Source organism: Scyliorhinus torazame, chromosome 17 (genome assembly GCF_047496885.1).
Source record: "Scyliorhinus torazame isolate Kashiwa2021f chromosome 17, sScyTor2.1, whole genome shotgun sequence".
NCBI lineage: Eukaryota > Metazoa > Chordata > Chondrichthyes > Carcharhiniformes > Scyliorhinidae > Scyliorhinus > Scyliorhinus torazame.
The window spans coordinates 128,450,715-128,476,478 of NC_092723.1; positions in this window are offsets into that span (position 1 = coordinate 128,450,715).

The following is a 25,764-nucleotide window of genomic DNA, read 5'->3' on the forward strand; positions in this document are numbered from 1 at the left end:
TGAAGATAAATTAAAATTCAAGACGGTCCTCGTCAAGTTTTACAGTCACTGCAACATCGAGATGAATGAAAGTTTTGAGCGCGATGTATTCCGACAGCGTTTGCAGGGTAAGGATGAACCTTTCCAGTCCTTTCTCACCCACCTCCGCATTCTTGCGCAGTCCTGTAATTACGGGCCCACCTCCGACTCCATGATACGCGACCAGATCATTTTCGGTGTTCAGTCGGACCCCCTACGCCAGCAGCTCCTCAAGGTAAAGCAGCTCACTCTCACGATTGCCATCAAGACCTGCGTGCTACACGAACACGCCACTAGTCGGTATTCCCACATCCAAGCGGCTGAAACGGAGCGGCAAGGTCCCCACGAGGCAGACTGGGTCCAAGCAATCGAGCAACTTCAGGGCCCAAGCCCGGATGAGGGCGGCCATTTTGTGCGCTTTTCACGGACTCCCGCGCTTGTGCGCACCGAACGAGGGAATGGCGACGTCGACGAACGTACTGCACAGGCGCGCACCACGTACGACCGCACCGCACATGCGCGGTGGCGCAGCGAATGTACTGACGCTACAATGTGTGGCAACTGTGGCTCCGCCCACTTAAAGTGGCAATGCCTGCCAAATCCTGACGATGCCTGAGATATGTCAAACTTGGCCACTATGCTGCTTTCTGCAGATCAGCTCAGCCTGCCAATTCTTATCGCTCCAGCCAGCCTCGCAGGAATGTCCGGGCCATTCAACCCACGGTCACCGAGTCCGATTCGGACCTGCTACCCGATATTGACACCGAGGACCCGAAGGTGCCTTTTCGAATCGGTATCATTACAAAAAACAGGGTGTCCCCGAAGCAAAGAATCCAGCCTCTATCGGTATACAGCATCGATCCAGACGATGAGTGGTATGTCACCCTTATGGTCAACCAGGATTCGTCGCCCACCTCAGAGACTAAATTTATGATCTTTGCGAACTGATGGACTCTCTGAATTGTTTCGTTGCTTTGTTTGTTCGTTTCCCTGGTTTGTATATAGTGTTGATCTCGTTACTCTTGTTGCATACTGCTTCTCTGCACCTGGCACCTTTCCATGTAAATAGCTTAGTTCTCATGTACGTAGTCCTGTAAATATGTCTTTGCACCCCACACGTAGTTAGGAACATTCTCGCCATACATTATTTATTGCCACACACATGCATTTTTTTTATAAAAGGGGAGATGTCATGATATACACCAGTATATCCTGGTGCAGATTCACACACACTGATGGACACACAACACCACAGCCAATCACCAGTTAGAGAACACTCACTATAAAGACAGGGGGCATCAGAGTTCCCACTCATTCGGGATGCAGCCTCCTACATGGACAGAGCTTACAGCTTACAGCACAGATCCTCACATGTGCAGTGACTGGTTAGGACAGGCATAGGTCTTTAGTTTAATCTAACATCGTGTTAACCCACAGTGAAAGTATGTTCAACAGTTTCTAACTTAATAAAATAGTGTTGCACTATTTTAAGTGTTGGTGGCCTGTACGTGTTCCACGGATCCAGAGCACCCAACACATCATTCAGAATGTCCAATTCCCCTAACAAGCATGTCTTTCGGGACTGTGGGAGAAAACCGGAGCACCCGGAGAAAACCCACACAGACACAGGGAGAACGTGCAGACTCCGCACAGACAGTGACCCAAGCCGGGAATCGAACCTGGGACCGTGGCGCTGTGAAGCAACAGTGCTAACCGCTGTGCTACCATGCCGCCCCTTTACACTGTGCTGTATGAGTGTGCAAAGCGTGAAGAGGTTTGCACCAAAATGTTTTATCCAATTTTCAATGGAGATTTAACCTATTTATTTGAAGATTAGCATCACTGCAAAAGGAGTGACTGTGAAAGATACTTTGATTGTGAATACATCAAGCATTCATATGTTAATGTTGAGCAGCAGAACAAGTGGAACTCACCGTTAAGGTTTGCCTTTACCAAAGATGTTCCCTGTGCAAATTATCTGATGATGTTTTCTGTCAGTTCATAGATTTCATAGAAATCTGAGTCCTTCGCTCACTTCATTACAGCCTTAGCATAGTCCAGGGTTGACACTTCCCCATGTAACAGTAATACTGTACACTGGACATTATATACAATTTCCATCTGTCTTCTATAAATACAGAAAATATATCAAATGCTAGCTCGCTGCATACAGGTTAAAGCTGATAACCAAATGTATTTATCAGTAGTTGATTGACAAAAGCTTAGAACCTAAGAGGTGATTTGCAAAACAGATGACCAAATATCCCAGCTTTTACAGGCAAACTCTTGAAATGACAGACTGCATCAGGCTGTACCTTAGCCTTGTGACTAGGATCTATAAGAAAAGAAAGTTTCTTCTGTTTTATACCACTGCAGTTTTAGCGATTTCTGAGGAGATTGTCTTTGGCAACCAACTTTACTGATTTGACAAGGTAGACCAGTTAGCAAGATGCTTGCATCGATTCTGCAAAAACAAGCCATGCACTTTCCTCTGGCCAGCCAAATGTTGACATGAAACAATAACAAAAATACATTTAGGTCAGAATTCCATGTTGAATAGGTTGACATAGTTACTGCTTGACAAGTTCAATTGACTGAGGACTAGGGCAAATATCTAGCACATAACGTTCTCAGTCTCTTTAACAGTGGCTAAGGCTATGTGCATTGCAGCCAGCCTCCTTCACACCGGTGAGAATCCTGCCCTAGATTAGCCATTCACAGCCGAGAATTAACAGGAAATTAGACAGTACAGGAATAGACCATTCCGCATGAGTAAAGGTGATTCTTAAAGACAGCCTTGTGGACATGAATGATGATAGATCTCTGGAAGCTGAGTGATCACAGTTTCACTACATGCAAAACATATGACAGTCCAGTGCAGTACTGAGGGAGTGCTGCACTTCTGAAGCTGTAGGTTACGGACAAGACATTAAATCAAGTTGTTGTCTGTCTTTTCATGTCGACATGAAAGATTTCGGGGCACTTCAGCGAGATTGTGTTTTCCAATTTTCCAGGCTCCTCGACAATGACATGATGAGGTCCCCCCACGGAAGGTTGGGAACCTCATTTAAATATATTAGCATCTTCCCCACTTACTGAATATTCAACAGGTGCCGGCATGACATCACACTGATACGATTTACAACAGCTGTACAGAAACAAGAACCTGGTGACCTCGCCTCTGAAGGGGATATCGGGGGGGGGGGGGTGAGCCCTCAGGTCACCATCACCCTCCCTGGTGTAAATTGCTGAGGGGTCACTGGAGAGGATGTGGGAGACCCAGTTAAGTGCAACCCATGGCCGGGGTGGGGTGTTGGCTCGCAGAGGGTGGGGGCTGTTCGCAGTCCTTAGCGGCTCTTCCTTCTATGAGCCTTTAAGTTTAAAGGGATCTGGCAGAAGGTTTGCAGCATCACTTTCCGTGTCCTCTTTGTGGGCTTGTGGCGATATAACCGCTGGGGGATTGTTCCTCTGGGGTGGCAGCTGCAAAGTGGGTGGGAGCAGCTGAATCCACAGGGTCAGCACTGGGAGCCAGTGTGGAGGTCCCTGGATGGGGCCCCATGAGATGCTAAGTTGCACGGGCAGAGTGTGAGGGACTCTGACAAAGGGTCGTTTCCAGCCTCATGGGGGCTGAAGACCCTCACACAGGGGGAAGGACGAGTGCAGTCAGAATGAACCTTCACCCTCAGGGTGCACCTTACAGCCTGAGGACATGAGCTGTCTGAAAGCGCAAGTCCACTGGTTATGGAGGCAAGGCTGTCATAGATTACCGGTGAGACAGCTGGCTATCTGAGGGTGCTATCTAAGGGTGAGGTTGACTGCAAATTGCAGTCTGCACATGCATTAGGTGTTCCCAACCTGCCAAAAGGGTAAACCAGTTTTCTAATCAGCTTCCTGACACTTCCTTGTTCAGTCAATTGTGCCAATTTAGTCAGTCTTGTAAAGCATGAGTGTGCCACTGATTGGTGCCCAATAGTTAACCCTTTGGAAGCGTTACCCAAGCATTGAACTCCTTTCAGTTTATGATTCTGGAGAGTCGTAGAGCCAGTCAAGTTGGTAATTCTATCGAACAGCGCCCTGCAGAGAAGGGGGCCACTGGGCCCGTTGATCTTCCAAGAGCAGACCACAGATGGTGGAGACACTACCGGCCACAGGTATACCCCCGTCGAACGTCCGACCTCCAGATGTCAGAGGTTCAATACCGGACAAAATTGCATCCGTCCTGGGGGACAGTGGACCACTTGTGTCAGGTGATGTAAGAGTTGACACCTCATTGACTGGGAGGTCACCCATTTCCTGTGGCCCTGAAAGTCACTGCCATCTGAACTTCCATGCATGTGGCTCATTTTAGGGCTATGTCAGTGACCTGTGCTGCATATACCAGTCTGTCGCATACAAGTGCATAAAGGAGGTCACAAGAGCACTATTTGTGAGGGCTCACATGTACATTAACTTGGACCGGGATCAGACATACCAGAACAGCAGTGCCATAGGCCGCGGGCATGCACCATAGGCAGGGTGTCGTCGACTGCACCATGTGGCTCTGTGTTTTCCTTGGCGGATGCAGTGTCATTTTTGAACCAAAGGGGATACCACTCCCTCAAGATCCAGATTGTCTGTGACTACGGGATGCACATCATTCAGGTGTGTGCCCGGTTCCCGGAGAGTGTTCATGACGGTTACATCTTGGGATGGTCGCATATCCCAGCCCATTTTGAGAGAGAACAATGGCTGGAGGGATGGCTCCTTGGGGACAAAGTGGAAGTGGCTGATGATGCGAGTGCGGAGGCCACAAACACCCACAGAGACTCTCTACAATGAGTCCTGAATCAATGCATGTGCTGGTCGAGCAGGCGATTGGACTGGTTCCCGAGCCTGGATCGGTCGGGAGAAGCCCTCCAGTACTTCCCCTAGAGGGCGCCCTGCACCACAGTGGTCTGCTGTACTCTGCACAACCCAGCACTGCAGCAGGGTGAGCATCTGGACCTGGAGGAGATGGAAGAGTGTCACATCTCCTCCTCGGATGAGGAGGAGGTCAAGGAGGGTGGCGAGGGGCAAGCCTCGGAGGAGGAGGAGAAAGGACCGAAGCAACCAGGGGCCATCATCTTGAAACTGCACCGATACCAAGACCGGGAAAAGATCCTGAATTGGGCAAGGCGCACAAGGTCCTGTAAGTGGGAAGGACACTCGATCCGTGTGTACCAGGACATTGGGGCAGACGTGGCCAAGCGCGTGTGAAATTCAATGCAGCCAAGGCGACCCTATACAAAAGCCAGGTGCAGGATGGGATGCTGTACCCGGCCAACCTCTGGGTGACTTCCCCGCATCGGCAGAAGCAGACGAGTTCTTGCACAGACACCATGGCCCCTTGTTTCACTGTTTAAAGAGAAGAGACTAATTACGCAGGTTCGATCTGCCTCGTCTTTCGGTCTGACCATGAGTTTCAGGAAGGCGGGGGGCGAGGTGAGGAGGAGGGGTGAGGAGAAGGAAAGGCGAGTGCGGAGAAACGCAATGGGGAGGGGAAGATAAAGATCAGTCCCGGGGAGGGGAGGCTACCACACTCGCGGTGAACTAGCACAGGGAGGCATGGGCGAAGTGGGGGGGGAGGCGGGATGGGTGAAGGAACCAGGAGCAAAATGGGTGGAGGTGGAGGAGAGTTCCTGCATAGGGGCACCTCCGAGCCCGAGTCACAACCGCTCACCCATCCCCCTGGACCATATACTCGAGCGGCCGAGTAGTAGCAGTTACGCTCCACACGTGGTACTAACTTATGCAACACTTCAGCCGAACTGAAATGTCCACCATGGCCTCTACCTTCAGCAACCACAGGTTCACACCCGCAATAATAATAATCTTTATTGTCACAAGTAGGCTTACATTAACACTGCATTGAAGTTATTGTGAAAAGCCCCCAGTCACCACATTCCGGCGCCTGTTCAGGTACACAGAGGGAGAATTCAGAATGTCCAAATTACCTAACAGCACGTCTTTTGGGACTTGTGGGAGGAAACCGGAGCGCCCGGAGGAAACCCACGCAGACACGGGGAGAACGTGCAGACTTCGCACAGACAGTGACCCAACTGGGCATCGAACCTGGGACCTTGGCGCTGTGAAGCCACTGCACTAACCACTGTGCTACCGTGCTGTCACCTTCCAAAGATGGACACAGGATGAGGGGACTCTGACGGTTAGGGACATGTACACGGACGATAGAGTAACGTCCCGGGGGAACTCATGGAGAGGTTCCAGTTACCAAGCGGAAATGATCTGAGATGCATTCAGGTCAAAAACCTCCTCCGTAAGGAAACAACGACATACCCCCAGATACCTGGACACTCGTTATTAGAAAAAACGCAGGACACGGGCGAACTAGGGCAGGAGACCGGTCAGAGGGCAAGCTCAGGCGCAACCAAACGGTAAATACTTGTAAATACGTGCTCTGGCCACATTGGGGATGTAAAATCTGTGTGCCGACTAAAGGTTCATCACGGCCACAGTTGTAGGGAAGATTCTTGCATGTAAATATATGTTTTTTGGGTTTTTTTGGTACAGTTTTGTAATTTCTGAATTGTTAAAAACATTTTCAAAATAAAGAGCTGAACCATGGAACGGGCATCTCCCGCCATGAGAGCAAGTCCTGCACTAAAATCTCCACTGCGGATGCCACCCATTGGATGCCAACAATGAAGTGTTGGCCTCATTGCATCGGCATCATCTGCTCGGACAGAAGTCGATGGGACTCCTCCAGTCAGCCCTGCCGTCCGAGGTGGGATGCCGTTATCCCTTCCTGATGCCAAAATTTTGTAACTCCAGCAGCTCCGGGATGACCAGTACCCAGAGGCATGTCCTCAGCCTGGGGTTCAACAGAGTCCTGGGCTCTGGCATCCCTTCAAGAGCCGGTTCCCTGAGATGCTCCTGCCTCCACCTGCTGTGAATCAGGAATCAGCAGGTGTGAGGTGCTCACCTCTGAGAGATCCAGAAGCTTGCCTACTACCTATTGCCATTGAGGTGCGAGTATCTGCACTGGTGGAGGATACAGGTGACAGCTGTGATGCCCCTTTAATGCTGATCTCCGAGATGTCTCCCTCGGAGCTGCTCAGGCCTCCAAAGGGTGCGAGGATGATTTGGACTCGTTGACTGATCGAGCTGCAAGGGAAGCGAGATGGCCTTAGTGCATCACAGGGGATAAATGATGAGAGAAAGTTAACTCGTGTGATGCTTTCTACCATGGCTGCATGTTTCAATGGTTCTCTTCCCCCACTTCACCCTCTGCACAGGTGCAGTCCTGCTCCTCACCTGCCAGCTCAAGGGTTCTCTCCTCATAGGGCGTTAGGGTCCTCATCTCGGGCATGACTCCGGCAGGCTGTGCCCACTCACGCCAGTTGTGCTGGAATTTGTCCTGCAATGAGGCAGATGAGGAGAGTGTAGATGGGAGTCCAGTCAGGACAGATGGTGATGAAGTCTGACATGTGTGGGATGTGAGTGGGAACAGGGATGTGAGGAGCAGAACCGTCACTGGGGGCAGAGGAGGGCACTGTGACAAGTGTTGGGACCCCCTGAAGTTGTTGGGAGAGAGATCACCATGGAGATGTGATGGGTGGATTCAGGGATGCAACGGGAGACATGAGGAGGCAGTCTTACCCTGGCGGCACGAAGAAGGCCATTCATCTTCTTTTGGCACTGTAGCCCCGTCTTCCTCTTATGGAGCGAGCTGGCACATGCTTTCGTAGCCACAGCCTCCCAGGCGAGATTGGTGACCTTGCTTGATGGGCATCTGGTCGATCGCAGGAACAGGATGTCACTCCTCTGTTCGATACCATCCAGGAATTTGGTGAGGGCTCCCTGAAGGGTGGTTCTGTCCTCCTGGCAGATCGTCGCCGCCCCCCCCCCCCCCCCCCCCCCCCCCGCCACCCCAAACTGAACTTGGAACAAGTGCTGGGGAGGTGTTTAAAAGGAGCGCCCCACTGATTACAGTTTTACCGGGGCAAGTGAATCAGAGGCAAGCCACCATGATAACGTGAATAACATTGAAAAACACATTTTAAAACCTCGCCCACTATTTGACGGAGAGACAGGGGAGTTCTCCCCAATGTGCTGATCAATGTTTAATCCCTCACCAATCACTGGGAAACAGATTACCTGGTGAAGAGCACAGGATACACTGAGATGTAAAAGGTCTTTATAAATGTTGTTTTTTCTTTTTATGTACATGTTTATGCACCCGTATAGCTACATTTATTTATTTTTAAATTTAGAGGATCCAATTATTTTTTTCCAATTAAGGAGCAATTTAGCGTGGCCAATCCACCTACCCTGTACATCTTTTTGGATTGTGGGGGCGAAACCCACGCAGACACAGGAAGAATGTGCAAACTCCACACCGACAGTGACCCAGAGCCGGGATCGAACCCGGGCCCTCAGTGCCGTAGGCAGCAGTACTGTGCCACCCTGTATGTCCACATTTATGAAAGTGTACGCCATTTATCTACATATATATCTACAAACACATATTCCATACACACATTTATACTTGATAAAATAAGGACAAAATTCTCCTTCTGTCACAGGCAGATCAGATCAAATAGCACCGAAAAGCATTAATTCATTTGTACGTTCAATGTTCAGCTTGGTGAATATTGGCTCTCAAAGCTTTATGTGATACTATGTAAAATTTAATAATCCAACGTCTCATCATGTCAGTGTTGAAGAGAACTCCGCATGTCTGACTAATACCGAAAGGCCTTTCACATACTTTTATTTAAATTGACAGATGCAAGTTTAGGAAGTAAAATATTTTCTATTACTCCCATCCATTGTTTAACAGCGAGGAGAATCTCAGCACTCAGCCTGTCAGTTAAATAATTACTTTCCAGGTTGACACTGGTTATTGTTTCCATGAATAGAGGTTTCCAGAATTCTGATCACTCATACTTACTGAAAACACTCCAGCACATTACAAAAATGTCCTTGCAAATCCTTGGTGGATTTGAACTGACGAGGAAAATGCAGATATTCATATATGATGTAGGGAAATTGGGCAGTACCCAAATTGTCATCCTAGGTTGTGTGATGTGGGGTGTGCCGAAACACGGCACAAATGGTCCATTTCATGGGGTCCTCAAGAACTAATTGTGGCATTGAATAAATTAGTTCTTGATGCTATTTTGCTGCACTTTCTGCTACAGTAATTTTTTTAAAGCGCAAAATAGGTGTGTCAAATCTAAAACATCAGCAAAATAGCATCAAATAGAACTGTGGTGGTCCATGTGCTTTTTGGGAAAAAAAATCTATATTTTATGTTGGGATGTCAGTTTCTTTAAGAACTAGGTTACTCCAGGCAATGATTTCTGGTAAAGTTCCTGGCTTCCAGTAATGATTCATGTGACCAAGTTGCCTGGGAGAGAAATAATCGAACAGCAAAGGGTCAACAAGAAGTTAATTGTAGGGGTGAGTAGAATGTGGCTGATACTCTGGTCCCAAGAATGTGTTTTTAGCCTATATTTTTGAGAACATTCTGGCTGCATACCAAGTAATATCTCTCTCCAGCGAGAGAGAAAGAGAAGTAGAAGACGGAGAAGAAGAAGTAGAAAACACCTGCATGGTTGAAGAATATTAGAACTAGGGAAGTTCTGATCAGGGGCGTCATTCTCCGACCCCCCGCCGGGTTGGAGAATCGCCGGGGGCTGCCGTGAATCCCGCACCCGCCGGTTGCCGAAGTCTCCGGCACCTGAGATTCGGCGGGGGCGGGAATCGGGCCGCGCCGGTTGGCGGGCCACCCCGCTCGATTCTCCGGCCCGGATGGGCCAAAGTCCCGTTGATAAATTGCCTGTCCCGCCGGCGTGGATTAAACCACCTTTTGAACGGCGGGACAAAGCGGCGTGGGCGGGCTCCGGGGTCCTGGGGGGGGGGTGCGAGGCGATCTGGCCCCGGTGGGGTGCCCCCACGGTGGCCTGGCCCGTGATCGGGGCCCACCGATCCGCGGGCGGGCCTGTGCCGTGGGGGCACTCTTTCCCTTCCGCCTCCGCCACGGTCTCCACCATGGCGGAGGTGGAAGAGACTCCATCCACTGCGCATGCGTGGGAAACTGTCAGCGGCCGCTGACGCTCCCGCGCATGCGCCGCCCGGGGATGTCATTTCCGCGCCAGCTGGCGGGGCAACAAAGGCCGTTTCCGCCAGCTGGCGGGGCGGAAATTCCTCCGGCGTCGGCCTAGCCCCTCAATGTTGGGGCTCGGCCCCCAAAGATGCGGAGCATTCTGCACCTTTGGGGCGGCGCGATGCCCGTCTGATTGGCACCGTTTTGGGTGCCAGTCGGCGGACATCGCGCCGTTTCGGGAGAATTTCGCCCCTGAAGTGGCTAAGCTTACAAAGTAAGCTCCACCAGTGTTGAAGTGGAAGTTGACAACCATGGGAGTGTTGAAGGAAAGTTAAAGGGAAAACCTTGCTGTAAATAATTGGAAAGCCCAGGAAATCTTAGCCTATATGCAAATCTTCGAAGTAGTACTCAGGCCAAGTGGCTAACCTTCCCAATTTAAAAAAAAAAAAATGTTTTTATTGTTTTTCACAGTTTTATGTTACGCATTCCAGTTTGCACTTTAAAATTTACAAGTTTCATCACCACGGATAATGTTAAGCAAAGCAATCAGAGAAAAATTAAAAATTACAAGTGAAAAATAAGCCACAGAAGAACGAGAAGAAGAAAATAAAAATGCTACAAACAAACAAAGATAATTACACATTACCTTCCCAATTTTGACGTTAGTTTTGGGGTGTAAGTCAAATGGGTGTAGAAGGAAATTTGTGTTCGGAAGTTCGGTTTAGAAAATAAGTAATTGTTCATTGTACTTTAATATCTTTCACTGACCATTTAAGATAAGACGGGGGCTAAATCGCTGGCTTAGCACCGGGCTAAATCGCTGGTTTAGCACCAGGCTAAATCGCTGGTTTTGAAAGCAGACCAAGGCAAGCCAGCAGCATGGTTCAATTCCCGAATCAGCCTCGCCGGAATGTGGCGACTAGGGGCTTCTCATAGTAACTTCATTTGAAGCCTACTTGTGACAATAAGTGATTTTAATTTTCAGAATGTAGTGTCCTTTGATTTTTGTTTAGTAAATTTATTTTGATTTAAACTATGAACCTTATAGAATCAGAGAATGGGTACAGCATAGAGGTGGCCATTCAGCCTTTCATGTCTGTGCTAGCCCTACAAAAGAGCAATTCACCTATTCTCCCTCCCTGCCCTTTTCCCCCAAGCCCTGTGCACTATTCCTTTTCAGATAATAAACCAATTCCCTTTCGAATGCCTCAGTTGAACGTAGCCCCCACCACATTCTCAGGCAGTGCACTCCAGACCCTAACTACTCTGTACATTTAAGTGTTTCCTTCTGTCACCATTGCTTCTTTTGCCAATTACATTATGTCTTAATTCTTTCAGTAAATATCTGAGTTTTTGGATTCCCCCCAAAAAGTAGAGTGACCATTCTCTATCGAGATCATTACAATTGGTAGTCTCATCTAGGATCATAACAATACTATAAGACCTCTGGATAAGCTCTATGGTTGTATGTCCTCTGTATGGAATAATGCAGCTTATATCTGGATGTGAGTTGTCAATGAGATATTACAATTTATAGTACGATTGAATATGCTTTCAATCAGGTTTTGGATATTTTAATTCAATTCACCAAATTATAAAACCTTTTAAACCCAGTATTTCATTATACCAGGTTGGTAAACATTGATTTTTACAGTTTTGAAAAGGTGGTGCAATGTAACATGCCTTTGGGACTGGGTCTTAACTATTTACTGGAGGGAGCAGGAAGGTGTTTATTGGAACCAATCTGAAGATCAAAAATGCCATGGATAGTCAGGGTTCCTTTGTCTAGGCAAGTTAGAATTTGGTGTTGGAAGATTCAGTCAGCATCCATCATTGGGGTGGCACGGGAGCACAATGGTCAGCACTGCTGCCTCACAATGCCAGGAACCCGGGTTCAATCTGGCCTTGACCATTTGAGAGGACAGCTAAGGGTCAAGCACATTACTATGGATCTGGAATGACATGTAGGCCAGACCAGGTAAGGATGGCAGATTTTCTTTCCGAAAGGAGCATCAGTGAAGCAACAATTGGCAATAGTTTCATGGTCACCATTGCTGAGACAAGCTTTATATCCCAAGTTTATTCATTGAACTCAAATTCCACAATCTGCCGTGGTGGTATTTGCACCCACGTTCTGTTTCCCATTAACCTGGGCCTCTGGATTACCAGTCCAGTGACATTACTACCAGGCCGCTTGTCTTCCTCAGATAAGCTCTGGAATTCCCTCCCTAAAGTTCTCCAGCTCTGTTGCCTCATGGTGCCAAGGACCCGGGTTCGATCCTGGCTCCAGGTCACTGTCCGTGGAGAGTTTGCACATTTCCCGGTGTCTGCATGGGTCTCACCTCCACAAACCCAAAAAGATGTGCAGAGTAGGTCAATTGGCCACGCTAAATTGCCCCTTAATTGGAAAAAAAAATTGGGTACTCTAAATTTATTTTTAAAAAATTCTCCAGCTCTTTATCCCGTTCTCCTTCTTTGAGACGCACCTTAAAATATATTCATTTAACCAAGCTTTTGATGACCAGCTCTAATATTGCCACCGGTAATATATAAAATATGTTTATGTAACCGGGTGTTAAACCTTTGCTTGATAAATCTCCTGCGAAGAGCATGAGGACATTGTTCTATGTTCGAGACACTGGATGAATGCAAGCTGTTGACATTGTGGTGGTAATGAGAGAGAGCAGAATGGCCTCAGACTGTCAGCAGTTACTTGTATGCTATCCTGGAATGCCTCAAGGATGTGAGTAGCTATCAATATCTTAGAAGAACATAAGGTTTTAAGGGAGTTGCTGGGAGTTGTTGGCATTGCCTGACATGAAGTGGAGGTGTTCATGAGTGCTGAACTGGCCATAGTGAATCAAACAGATTCTCTAACAAGCGGGTGATCCATTTCCGCCAGATTATTGCTCCCGGAATTGAAGATGAAAATTTGCCCCCAGAGTATCTCCGCATTTTTGGCAATCAGAAGAAGTGAAAATGATTTTCACTGTTAGCAGAAACAGTGAGACGAAAAATTCCAATAAATGATGCAAGACTCAATCAGGCTGAAATTAGCACGGTTGGACTCGTTCAACTTGCGTGTGTATAAAGAAGCGGTGGCTGTGATTATACCCCAGGGTAGAATTTCAAAATCCTAACTGCTTGAAGAGTTGAAAGAAGCATGATCTTCAATGCTCTTGAAGTGAAGAAGCAGCAATCAGATGCTATTGCCTTTTAGAGCTGGTGAATGCAGATCAGCAACACAGAGATGTGACAGTTGGTCTAGCATCATTACATATGCTCTTAACAAAATGTTTGTTAATAACAGTTGAGGAATGCATGTCAATAATAGTTGAGGGCCTATCTCACAGTGCATCGTTCTCTTTATCCAGATGACTGACTAATGAGGATAAAGTCACAGGAAGGAACTAGGGAGTCTCAACATTCAGTAAATTACGCCTTATTAATAAACCTGGAAAAATCCCAACTGGAGCCTCCCAGGATATCACCTTAAGAGGAGCCAGGTTACAGATTGTTCCAGGTCTGGTTTTACTTCCTGGGTAACCAGAAAAGTTGGAAGCCCCTAACACTGAGTCACAGAATCACAGCCAATGTCTAAGTTGGGTCTCAGGATTGATGGGAATAGCTGCCTTCATTGTCCTGAATCCCAGACACCTCATGAATAAATCTGTTGGCTCACTGGCCAGCCCAATGCCATGCATCTGAAACTGGTATGGGTGGATTGACACCAGTTTCTCCTCGATGGTGGAAACAAAGAATATCTTGGCAGGTGCCAGAATATAGTCAGTAGCGCCAACACCATTTTTGACACTCGCAGCAGATGGCTCCTCATTGGAAGCAAATCTGAGGCTGGCACAAGAATCCATCACAAAAGTACATAACCAGGTTAGAGCTGAGGTTAGACATTAATCCTGCCAACCCTCCAGGATTAAAGTTTAATACTCTGGACACGAGAAGCGTTAATAAACATGGCATTATTTTGTCTTTACTTTCCTTTGAACACTTCCGTTTATTAATTATAAAATATTGGAGATAGGGGAAAAACAGACAGTTTGACTGGGGGAGGCGGGGCAACTGGAAGCGGGAGGTCATGTGACGAAGCCTCCAGGAATACGTCCAACCAGAGTTGGCAAACCCCGTTAGTCAGGCTGGTTTTACCACATGTCTTGTGTTAGATAGAAGCTGATCCTTCTGTGAACCTGTGTAATAGGGTGGGGGTGGGGATGGGAGGAAGGAAGGAAGAGAGGGAGGTTTTGTGACCTCTGATCTCAACCCCCCTCTGACCAGTGCCTGAAACCTGAACCTCCTTTTTGTACCAAGTTCAGAAGGAATGCTGGGCATGGTTGATCCAAACAAAAGCTGTTCACCAGACATGAAAGAAGGTTAGCTGTGAGTATTGCAGGTCATGTACCATGCCAAAATTACACTTGACAAAGTGCAATCAGGCCGATGTTAGCAAGCTGTAATGTGAATGCAGCTGAAGAAAGCTTAACTCTTAAACTGCTGGCAGGCCTAGGGAGAATCACTATTGTGCTGAAACAATCACAAATATTACAGTAATAAAGCAGATTAGATATCAGGAAAAGTGAAAATACCCTTTTACCTCAATCATAGTACGGTCAGACCTATGAAAGCAGTGCTATAATACAAAGAAAGGCTTGCATTTATGTAGCACCTTTTACAACGATACGATGTCCCAAGGTGCTTTATCATGAGTCACTGTTGTAACGTAAGACGTGTGGCAGCTAATTTGCACATAGCTAGGTCCCACAACAGCACTATGAACAAGTAATTTATTTTTGTGACATTAGTTGAGAGATAAATATTGGCCACAATACCAGGGAAAACTCCCTGGTTCTTCTTTAAAATAGTTTGATGGGGACTTTTACATTCATCAGACAGAGCGGTTGAGGCCTTGGTTTAATGTCTCATTTAAAAGAGGGCACATCCAACAGTGCAGCACTCCCTGAGATCGGTACCAGAGGGGGTGGCGGGGGAGGGGGGGGCCTGGGGGCTGGGGGTCATCTAGTATTTCTGTTGACGTCTCTGGGCTGGGGCTTGAATCCACAACCTTCTAACTGGCAAGAGCACTGCCCACTGAGCCACACATGGCAAAAGAATAAGTACACAAGGGCTCAGTTAAAAACTTCATGCTTATGCACAGCACTATGTGCTCTGGCTGTCAATCAAATATTTCAAGGACAACCCATAAGATGGTTTCCTTGCAGACATCCTGGAGCCGTCTATATTAGCTCTTTAATTGACTTCTTTCACCCTTCATGGACTGCGGCTTTGTCTGAGTAGCCTACTTAATGGATTACTTTCACACCTCGGCACCCCTGGCATTTCTGCCTAGGTAACTGGAGTAATCAAGACCTATTCCAGAGATATTGCTTGAAACACTTTAACATTTGCCTTCTGTAGCATTTGTCATATCCTAAGCTATTGCTAGCTATCTAGGCTACTACGCAATAATTGCTACTGTGGCCTACTTCATAAATAAGCATAGAAGGATGAGGTCACTGATGCTCTGGAGATTGGACACTGACACTTAAGTCATAAGGTATCCCTTAGCAACCAAACATTGAAAAGAAAGCCTGGAGGATAATGAATGAAGAAGAAATATTGAAGGGAGTTATCCTTCACAGAGTAAATTTCAAAGCATCCTCCGCTCCGGTCCTAAGACCAAGACAGCAGCACATGGGGTATCAGGTTCCACCACAGTTACTGCATTGTGGCACGTGCCATCCTTTGGATGAGATGTTGAGCCAAGGTTCCATCTTTGATCAGGTAGACATCAAAGATGTCATGACACTGGTCGTGGAAGTGTGCTTGCATCCATAACAGAGGTCAACTGGTCACTTATCTCACTGCAGTCTATTTGGAATTGTGTCACACGGGAATGGTATAAAGGCTGGTTTCCTTGCCTTAATATTCAGTGTGCATCCTGGACAAGGTCCATGCCAGAGCTGAGATAAAAGCAGAAAACACCGGGTAAACTCAGCAGGTTTGCCAGCGTCTGTGAAAAGAAACAGAATTATCATTTCAAGTCCATGGACTCGAAATATTAACCCTGTTTCTCTCTCCACAGATGCTGCCTGACCTGTTAAGTTAATCCAGTGTTTTCTGATTTTGTTCCAGATTACCAGCATCCCCAGTATTTTCTTTTATTTCCACGCTCGAGATGTGCATTTGTAAAACCTGCCCTCATATAGTCGATGTAGTCGAGGACGCAAATGTGAGTTTTAACTGCATAAACCCCAAGAATCAATGTTTCAATTTAACAAAATCCGAATTCGATGGATTTCTTTCAGGACACAGCGCTTTGGGATACAATATCTGAGTAATTTGAGACACTGCATGTGGTGAGTGTAGCAGGCTTGGGACTTTGCACCGATGGTTCCTAAATGCCTCCACTACTGGGCTGTTCCTAGTGACTGGTCTGGCATCTGTAGGCCAATTAGACATTGGTTGCTATGATTAGCCAATAACACCATGTTGCATATTGCAAAGGCCATATTAACACTTTGGTATCTTCACTGTACAAGCCAGAATGAACCTAGGGTTATGTTTACTCAAGTCAATCCAGTATTTTTACCAGACAAATTATACCAATATTGAGTATGTTTAGTAAACAAATTATGACCAGTTCTCAAGTGTGTTTTGAATAAGAGTGGCACAGTGGTTAGCACTGCTGCCTCACGGCGCCGAGGACCCGGGTTCGACTCTGGCCCCGGGTCACTGTCTGCGTGGAGTTTGCACATTCTCCCCATGGCTGCGTGGGCCCCACCCCCACAACCCAAAGATGTGCAGACTAGGTGGATTGGTCACGCTAAAATGCCCCTTAATTGGAAAAAAATAACTTTAAAAAAGTGTGTTTTGAATAGCACTCTGCAAGTGATGTATTGCTGCCTTTAAGATCTCCAGCCAAATACATTAAAAATAGAAGTCACCTGAAACATCTAGATTTGGGGAAAAGCGTTAAGATAGGCACAATCTTTTTAGATTGGACCATATTCTGAATTTTCAAAAGCTTGTAATTCTTTTATAAGATCATTATTCCTTTGTTCAAAGCCTCTCATAGGTTAGCTGGGAATTGCTGTATTGAACATCCTTGACAGATCACCAACTAACCAAATTTTACCATGTCCACTGTGATGGAACATGAATACGGCACAATTTGAGACTGATGTCTGGCGGCCTTAAACTGTTTTGAGGTTTTCCATTGTTGATCTGGCAACTCTGTTGATTCCTGAAAAGCAAGGCTTAGATTCCTGTGAGAACTGTATTCACAACATACGGCCATTACTCCTTTTAATCACCATGACAGCAGTGCAATAGGAAGTTCGAGGAAATACTCAAGAATCATCATCTTGTGTTGCAGTTCAGCCTTTCTTCAGCAATACAGAATCCAATTCCCGAGAATCAGATGAATCTTCAAAATAATTTTGCTGTCTGCCTTCAAACTCTTGCTACAACTAAAATGTCATTGAATCTTAGCTTGTACAAAGTGCCGTTCACCCATCAGCCCTGTGCTCTCTGATTTATGTTGGCTCCCATTCTAGCAATTACTTGATTTTTAACTCCTCACCTTGTGTTTAAACCCATCCACTCATCCCTGACTCTGTAACCTCCTCCAGCCCTACAACTCTCCCTAGCTCTGTAACCTCCTCCATCCCCTACATCCTCCCTATCTCTGTAACCTCCACCAGCCCTACAACCCTCCCTATCTCTGTAACATCCTCCAGCCCCTACACCTTCCCTATTTCTGTAACCTCCTCCAGCCCGTACACCCTCCCTATCTCTGTAATCTCCTCCAGCCCCTGCAACCCTCCCTATCCCTGTAACCTCCTCCAGCCCCTACAATCCTCCCTATTTCTGTAACCTCCTCCAGCCCGTACAACCCTTCCTATCATTGTAACCTCCTCCAGCCCTACAACCCTCCCTAGCACTGTAACCTCCTCCAGCCTTACAACCCTCCCTATCTCTGTAACATCCTCCAGCCTTACAGCCTTCTCTATCTCTGTAACTTCCTCCAGCCCCTACACCCTCCCTATCTCTGTAACATCCTCCAGCCCTACAACCCTCCCTATCTCTGTAACATCCTCCAACCCACAACCCTCCTTATCTCTGTAACCTCCTCCTGCCCTATTACACTCCCTAACTCTGTAAACATCCTTCAGCCCGACCAACCTCCAAGATCTCTGAGTGCTTTCAATTCTGGCTTAATTCAATCCTCAATTTTCATTTCTTTAGCTGTGTGGGTCATAGAAACTGGGATTTCCCACCCCAAGCCCCTCCGCCTCTCTTCCCCTCTTTCACAACGCTTTTTAAAATCTAACTCCTTGCTAAATTACTATCTCTCGGTGTCAAATGTTGCTTATTACCTCGTCCCTGAAGTACCTTGGGATGTTTTACTGCATTAAAGGCACTATATAAATGCACAATTTTCTTGTTGAAGCAATGATCAAAAAGCAGCACACTTATCCCAGTTCTCTCTGCTCAGAAGGCATCTCCTCACACTGCAATATAGTTTCACAATCTCAGCTGCAGCTATTTTGCAAATGACAGTCTCCATGTACGACAGTGAATGTCTCTTAAGCTACTAACTGAGGGCTTTAAAGAAGATAGGGTTGTGTATACTTTATATACATATGGATTAGTATTGCTTATGCTTAGTCAGATGATATCGGGTCTATATTGCATAATATAGAATGTATTATCCTGCATGTTAAAGTGTAACTGTGTTGTTCTAAGTCTTATTGTTGTTAAGTAAACAGAGGCATAGGTCAATCAGAATTTGATTGTTTGGCGAGGGAACTGTGCAGAGTGAGGTCAATCAGAGGTTAATTGCTTTGCAGACTTCAAATCAGAACTAAGGATGAAATGTCGTGCTTTCTTTTTGCATTGCGATTGCTACGGCTACTTTTAAAAAAATTATAGGCTGCAGTCGTTCTGGGGGTGAAATTGGTTTTTGGTAGTCGTGTGAAAGAGCTGAGAGTGAATCGGTAGCTCCTTTTATACCATGTCCAATTTTTTGACTTCTGTGAGAACCAGGTGCTGGTGATCATTGGCAAAGTTTTTTTTTAACATTGCACAAAAGTCTTCAGAAATAAGTTAGAAATTATTTTCATGATCCAATCAACTGTGAGTGTTTTGCATAGAATATATTATAAATAATTACTGTATCATCAAGCATGCCAGAGAAGTAGGAACAAAAATGTTCATTTGATGACAAGAAAAAGCAGGCACATTGTAATGTTTAAGTATATTGCTAGTAATATGCAGTGGCATCACTCACACTGTGTCGGATAAAAAGCATTTTACAGGGTGTTATGATATAACAATAATATCAAGCTAATAATTCCAGGGGCATACCTACTAAAATGAGATAACTCCACCTCTTTCTGCCTCTTTCTTTCTCACCAGCTATCTCCACTACTCTCTCTTTTCTCTGTCACCTGGTGCCTCATTTGTTGCACTCTTCCTGTCTTTATTTGTCTATCAGTTTCTGCAGAGCTGTCACTCATTAAATGATTACATTTTCTAACTATCAATAGTCATACAGTCAGTACTTGGAGCCTTTCCGTTTACCTGAGTGCATTAAAAATTTTGTTTCACTTAATTTTTCGAAAGAAGAAAATAATGCAATTTAAAACGAGGAAAGACATTAGCTTAGGTGTTAAAGGTGCAGCTGGATTTACCTCTGCTAATATTGTCTACAGCTACTGATCAACCCATGTGTGGAATGATCTGCTTAAGCATATCTCTGCTATTCTTCTGCTTGTTCCTTGATAAAGGGATAATGGGGGGGGGGGGGGGGGGGACAGTGAAAAGTATAGCAGGATGAGTGGAAAAGAAAATCAGCACACGACAGTAATCATTGTGACTCTTTGACCTCTTGGTGGCGAAAGGAAGTAAATAAAGAACTTGCACACATATAGTGCCTTTTAGAACCTCAGCATGTCACAAAGTGCTTCACCACCAATTAAGTACTTTTGAAGCGTAGTCTCTGTTACAATACAGAGAAATGCAGCTATCAATTAGCATACAATAAGATCCTACAGGCAGCAACAAGCTAAATTTTGTTACTCTATTGATTGAGGGATAAATACTGACTAGGACATTGCAGAGAACTCCCCCGGCTCTTCTTCAAAATAGTGTCCTGGTATCTTGAACACCACATGAGAGGGTTGACTCAGTTTAACATCTCATTAAAAAGACAGCATTCCCAACAGTGCAGCACTCCCTCAATACTTCTATGGGCCAGTTGCAAACATGTTTGTGTCCCTAAAATTTGATTTTGCCCTTTTCGAAAAACTGAAACCTACATTAAAAATAATAGTGGCCTTGGTAATTGAGAACAATGTTTTTGTCCCCAGGTGAGGCCCCTTTCCTTTAAGTGGACATAATCCATTAAATTCACCCAAATACTCATTCAAGGGCAGCTTACACATAATTCACATTGTAATGCTCCTGTTGGATGGCTGGATTTATAGTACAAGAACATTTGCAGCTAAAGCTAAAAACGATTTATTAACATTAACTGTGGGCCAACTATATACAAAACAACAGATTAATAACAGTATGATCATGCACAAGCGGCCTCTCTCCCCAGTCCCCTAGTCAGTCTGAGGTCACCTGACTCTAACATTCACTTATATACTAATGAGACTTCTAGTGGTCGGTCGGTGAATTACAACACACCCATATATCACTCCATCCCCTTTCCTTTGAAAGGATAAATTAATACATTATCATCAGTATATTTACATGTGATATCATTAGACTGTGAATATATATACCTGTGATATCATTAGCCTGTGAGTCTAACAGTATTAATATTTTTTCTTTTAAAATTTTAACACTGGTTTAACAAATATATATATGTACAAGAACAGCAAGCATAGTATAAACACATAGTACAAATAGTTCAAATCTACAAATTGAGTTGATCGTGTTTTCTTCTAACTCTGATCGATCTTCTCAAAGTTTGACCCTGCTGCTCAGAACTTGTAGATTCAACGTTCTCCATGACATTCTCATGCTCAGGAACTGCTGAACTGTCTGACACTACAGCTGACGGTGATTCTGACGTTGATTCGTCATCCATCACTTTGTTGTGAAAGTCTTCTCTGGTTTTCAAGAGCGTGCGATGATTTCTTCTTCATACCAACCCTTCCTCTGTTTGTACATTGTAGGAACGAGATGCTACTTCTTCAAGTACAATGGCTTTTCTCAACCAATTGCCTGAATCTTCTATCCAGAGAATGTAAAGTTCTAGACACTCTATCATAGAACTGCTTTTGTTTTGCTTTAATATTTTGCATTTCCTGCAGTACCACTGCATTCTTTTCCTTCTTTTCCAAGTATAGAAGTGTGGCACGCAACCTTCTATTCATCAGTAACTCTGTTGCCGATCTACCATGTGACAATGGTGATGCTTTGTAACTCAATAGTGCGAGATATGGATCAGATTGGCTGTCCATTGCCTTCTTCAACAATTGCTTGACAATATGCACACCTTTTTCAGCTTTGCCATTGGCTTGTGGGTACAACTGACTTGACATGACATGCTTGAAAGCTTTTAACTTTAAATCAGTGATGAAATGATCTATGGACTCTTGAAAATGAAAATCGCTTATTGTCACAAGTAGGCTTATGAGGTTACTGTGAAAAGCCCCTAGTCGCCACATTCCAGCGCCTGTTCGTGGAGGCTGGTACGGGAATCGAACCGTGCTGCTGGCCTGCCTAGGTCTGCTTTAAAAGCCAGCGATTTAGCCCAATGTGCTAATCCAGCCCTTCTGTCTTCTGTAAACATGATCTAAACACATAGCACTCATAAATGTCATTCTTTCTGGGGTGCAATGTGCATCAAATCTTCAAATTACTTCATTTAAATTTTTACTATCTTCATCGTTCGCAAATTTAAACGTATTAAACACAACAATTGCTTTGGGCCCTGCCGCTATTAGAAGCATCTCTACCGTACGCAAATCTGATTGACCTCCTAAATTTACTGCAGTAAGAAACAGATTAAATTGCTGTTTAAACACACGCCAATTTCTGTCCACATTACCATAAAATCTGAGACTCGTCGGAGGCTTCAACAATTCCATGTTGTTAATTCTTGCAGTCTGCAAAATCTTCAAATCTCTGGGGACCTCATGGCAGGCTTGTTTTTTTCTCAATGTTTAATACCATCCAACCCTGGTACCATGTAATGTTCCTGTCGGATGGCCTGATTCATATTACAACAACACTTGTAGCTAAAGCTATAAACAATTTATTAACATTAACTGTTGGTCAGCTATGTACAAAACAACAGATGAATAACAGTATGATCGTGCACAAGCAACCTCTCTCCCCAGCTCCCGAGTCGGTCTGAGGTCAGCTGACTCTAACATTCACTTATATATTAATGAATCTCCTAGTCAGTGAATTGCAACACAACCATGATATCACTACACACATCTCCCCCCCCCCACCCCCCCTTTCCGCCACCTCACCAAAAGGCCAGCCCAATATGGGAGGGTTGCCGATCACTCTATTCAAGTGAGACTGACTCAGCAGAATAAGATGGAAGCAAACAATATATTGCCCAACTAATGCCCAATTGACAAAGCCAATCCACACAATACAAGATGTGGCAATCAGCTCCCATTTGCAAATCGCTCCAGATGTATCTACAAGCGTGTGGAATTTGTGACATTTCAAGCTAGCCATAAACAGTATTTTATTGTCAGTATTTTAAAGGTGAATTATGTGAGTTCCTTTTCCTTCTCATTCTGGATTTTATGTGCTGTATTATTGTATCTTTTATGTTGTATTTATGTTTTCTCATAGCCGTCAAGCATCAACAATGTCTCTTTATAAATAAGCATTGGCCGAAAGAGCTGTGTTTATCCTGTATAAGTACTTTATCATGAAATAAAATGGCTCACTGTGTAATGGTGTGTATTTTGGTATGTTACAACTCAGGTTTATACAGCCAACTCCATAGCCTATTACAGTCGGCAACCAGGAATTCCATCGGAATTCTGTTTAGTTCAACATCGTTGTAACTTCAAATACAGCAGAGATTGTAAGCAGCAAAACAGGAGGAGTCTGGGGATTATTCCTGGCATAATATTTTTACGGGTTGGTAATGGGAGGTGCAGCAGATTATCCGCTTCTATGTTTGGGTAAAACACAAGACAGAATTGGATAAGGAAGGCCCTACAACTCCTGTGAAGGCACACAATCCTTTGTCTGTACAGGGGTACCACTCTTTTCACACTACGTCTCGCACCAAATCTTTTGCCCAAGTCACTAATTAACACTCAAGCAATGCTGTGGAATGGCTGCCTCATAGTGGGAAGTGTGTGCTATCTACAGGATGCACTGCAGCAACTTGTCAAAGCTTCTTTAACAGCACCTCCCATACCCACCATCTCCACCAGCTGGAAGGCCAAAGGCAGCAATTGATGGAGAACACAATCAGCCCCGAGTTCCCCTCCAAATTACATGCCACCCCAAATTGAAGTTGTATAGGCTGAACAGACTCCTATGGTGTCCCTCTGGTATTTTAATTCCAATGTTAGCTCATTGTTTTAAATGGATTAGCACCTCCACTAAAATGGTAAACAGGAAACTGTTAGACAAATTCATTAAGTGCTTTTCCCTTATTACCACCAATAGCCAAGGCAAAATTACTTAACTTGTCCAAGACATGAATGCTGCTCTTTTATAGGGAGGATCTTCCAGCATCTTTGTCACCCTCCTGAGTACGATACAAGGCAAACTGGATTAATGATGTATCTAATGATGATCTACCATAATTGTAAATAAATCAGAGTTCTTTATGTTACTCGGTGCCGACTCCCCGTGTCCTTATTAAACTGGCGGCGAGGAGTAAACGGGTATTCTGTTGATGCTGAGACCTACTCAGCTGAGCCACATCCCCATCTTTCTGGGCCCAGGTTGAACCAATTATTTCGCCATGTCTCTGTTTGGGCGATAAGATGCATTTGACGCTGGTGTTGAAGACTGGAACCAGTAGGTAGAAAGAATGGGTAACTTCTTCCGGGCCAACATCATCACGGAGAATGAGCGGCAGACTGTCATACTGTTGACGGCCTTTGGGGTGCACATGTTCAGAGTGATCAGGTGTCTTCTGCACCGTGACGCCAGGTACACTTTCATTCGTCCAACTCGTGGCACTCGTGGCGCTGCACTTTAACCCAAACCCATCAGTGATTGTTCAAAGGTATCGTTTTAATATGGTGGCGAAGTCCTCCGGTGAATCTGTCACTGAGTTAATATCATGGCGTCGGAAAATAGCCGAGTTTTGTGAGTGTGAAACTCCTTCGCTAGATATGGTTCGCTATCGTTTGGTCTGCGGTATAAATAATATGGAAGCACAGAAAAAAACCTTTGGATGAAACCTCCTTGACTTTTGAACAGGCGCTACAGATTTCTTTGTCCCAAGAGAGCATGCAATGCAGTGTTCAGGAAATACTAGGGATGGAGGTGACTGTTTTGGCGCATCACCCCTCACGTGGTGTCCCCATGGCCCAAACCGACTGCAGCAGCGATTCCGGCTTCGGGGCAAAGGGCTGGCCGTTGAGATGAGGGACATCCTTAAACTCGGCTGAAGGGGATTCCGGCCCGTGTGGGCATTGGTCTTGGCATAACCATGGGCAGCAGGAGGTCAGCGCTCCAGGCGCCACAGTCGATGTAGACGTCAGCCTCTGGGCCGGGCCTTGCATCTGGATGACCCAGACGAGGCAGAGGATGTGGCAGCGATGCAGTTAAACTGTTTGGCAGCACCTCATGTCGCCCCTATTCTTGTCCCAATACAGGTGAATGGCCATTTGCTTCAGATGAAATTGGATATGGGAGTTTCCACTTCCGCGGTGGCACAGAGCACCTTTGATCTTATTAAATGAGGTATGCACACATTGACATGGTGGCTCGTTTGGACACTTATACAGGGGAAAGACTGAATGTTGTGGGGACAATGCTTATTTCGATGGTTTATGGGTAGTAATCGGTTTGCCTTCCCCTGGTGGTGTGCAAGGAAGTGACCCCGGCCTGTTGGGCTGTGATTGGTTATACCAGCTGCAGTTGGATTGGCAACATATCCTCCAAGTGTGATCTGGTGGTCTGTGTGCGATACTGAGAAAGTTCCCCAAGGTTTTCCAGCCTGGCTTGGGTACCATTAAAGGGGCCGTGGCCAAGATACAGGTGGACCCGGAGGCCAGCCCCCATATTTTCGTGCCTGCCCGATTCCCTGCGCTTTAGTGGAGAAAGTCGAGACTGCACTTTGTCGCGTGGAAAATTTGGGCATCATTAGACCTGTGAGCTTCACCAATTGGGCGACACCAGTGGTCCCTGTCATGAAGCTGGATAAGACAGTCCGCCTCTTCAGAGACTTTAAATTGCCGATGAACACGGCTCCGAGGTTAGATCATTATCCTTTACCCTGCTTTGAGGATCTTTGTGCTACATTGGCTGGTGGCTGCACATTTACGAAACTGGACATGAGGAGTTCTTATCTACAGCTGGAGCTCGATAAATCCTCACGGATGTAGTCACGATCAATATGCACAAGGGTCTCTACAAGTATACCAGACTGCCAGTCAGAGTATCCTCGGCATGTGCAGTCATCC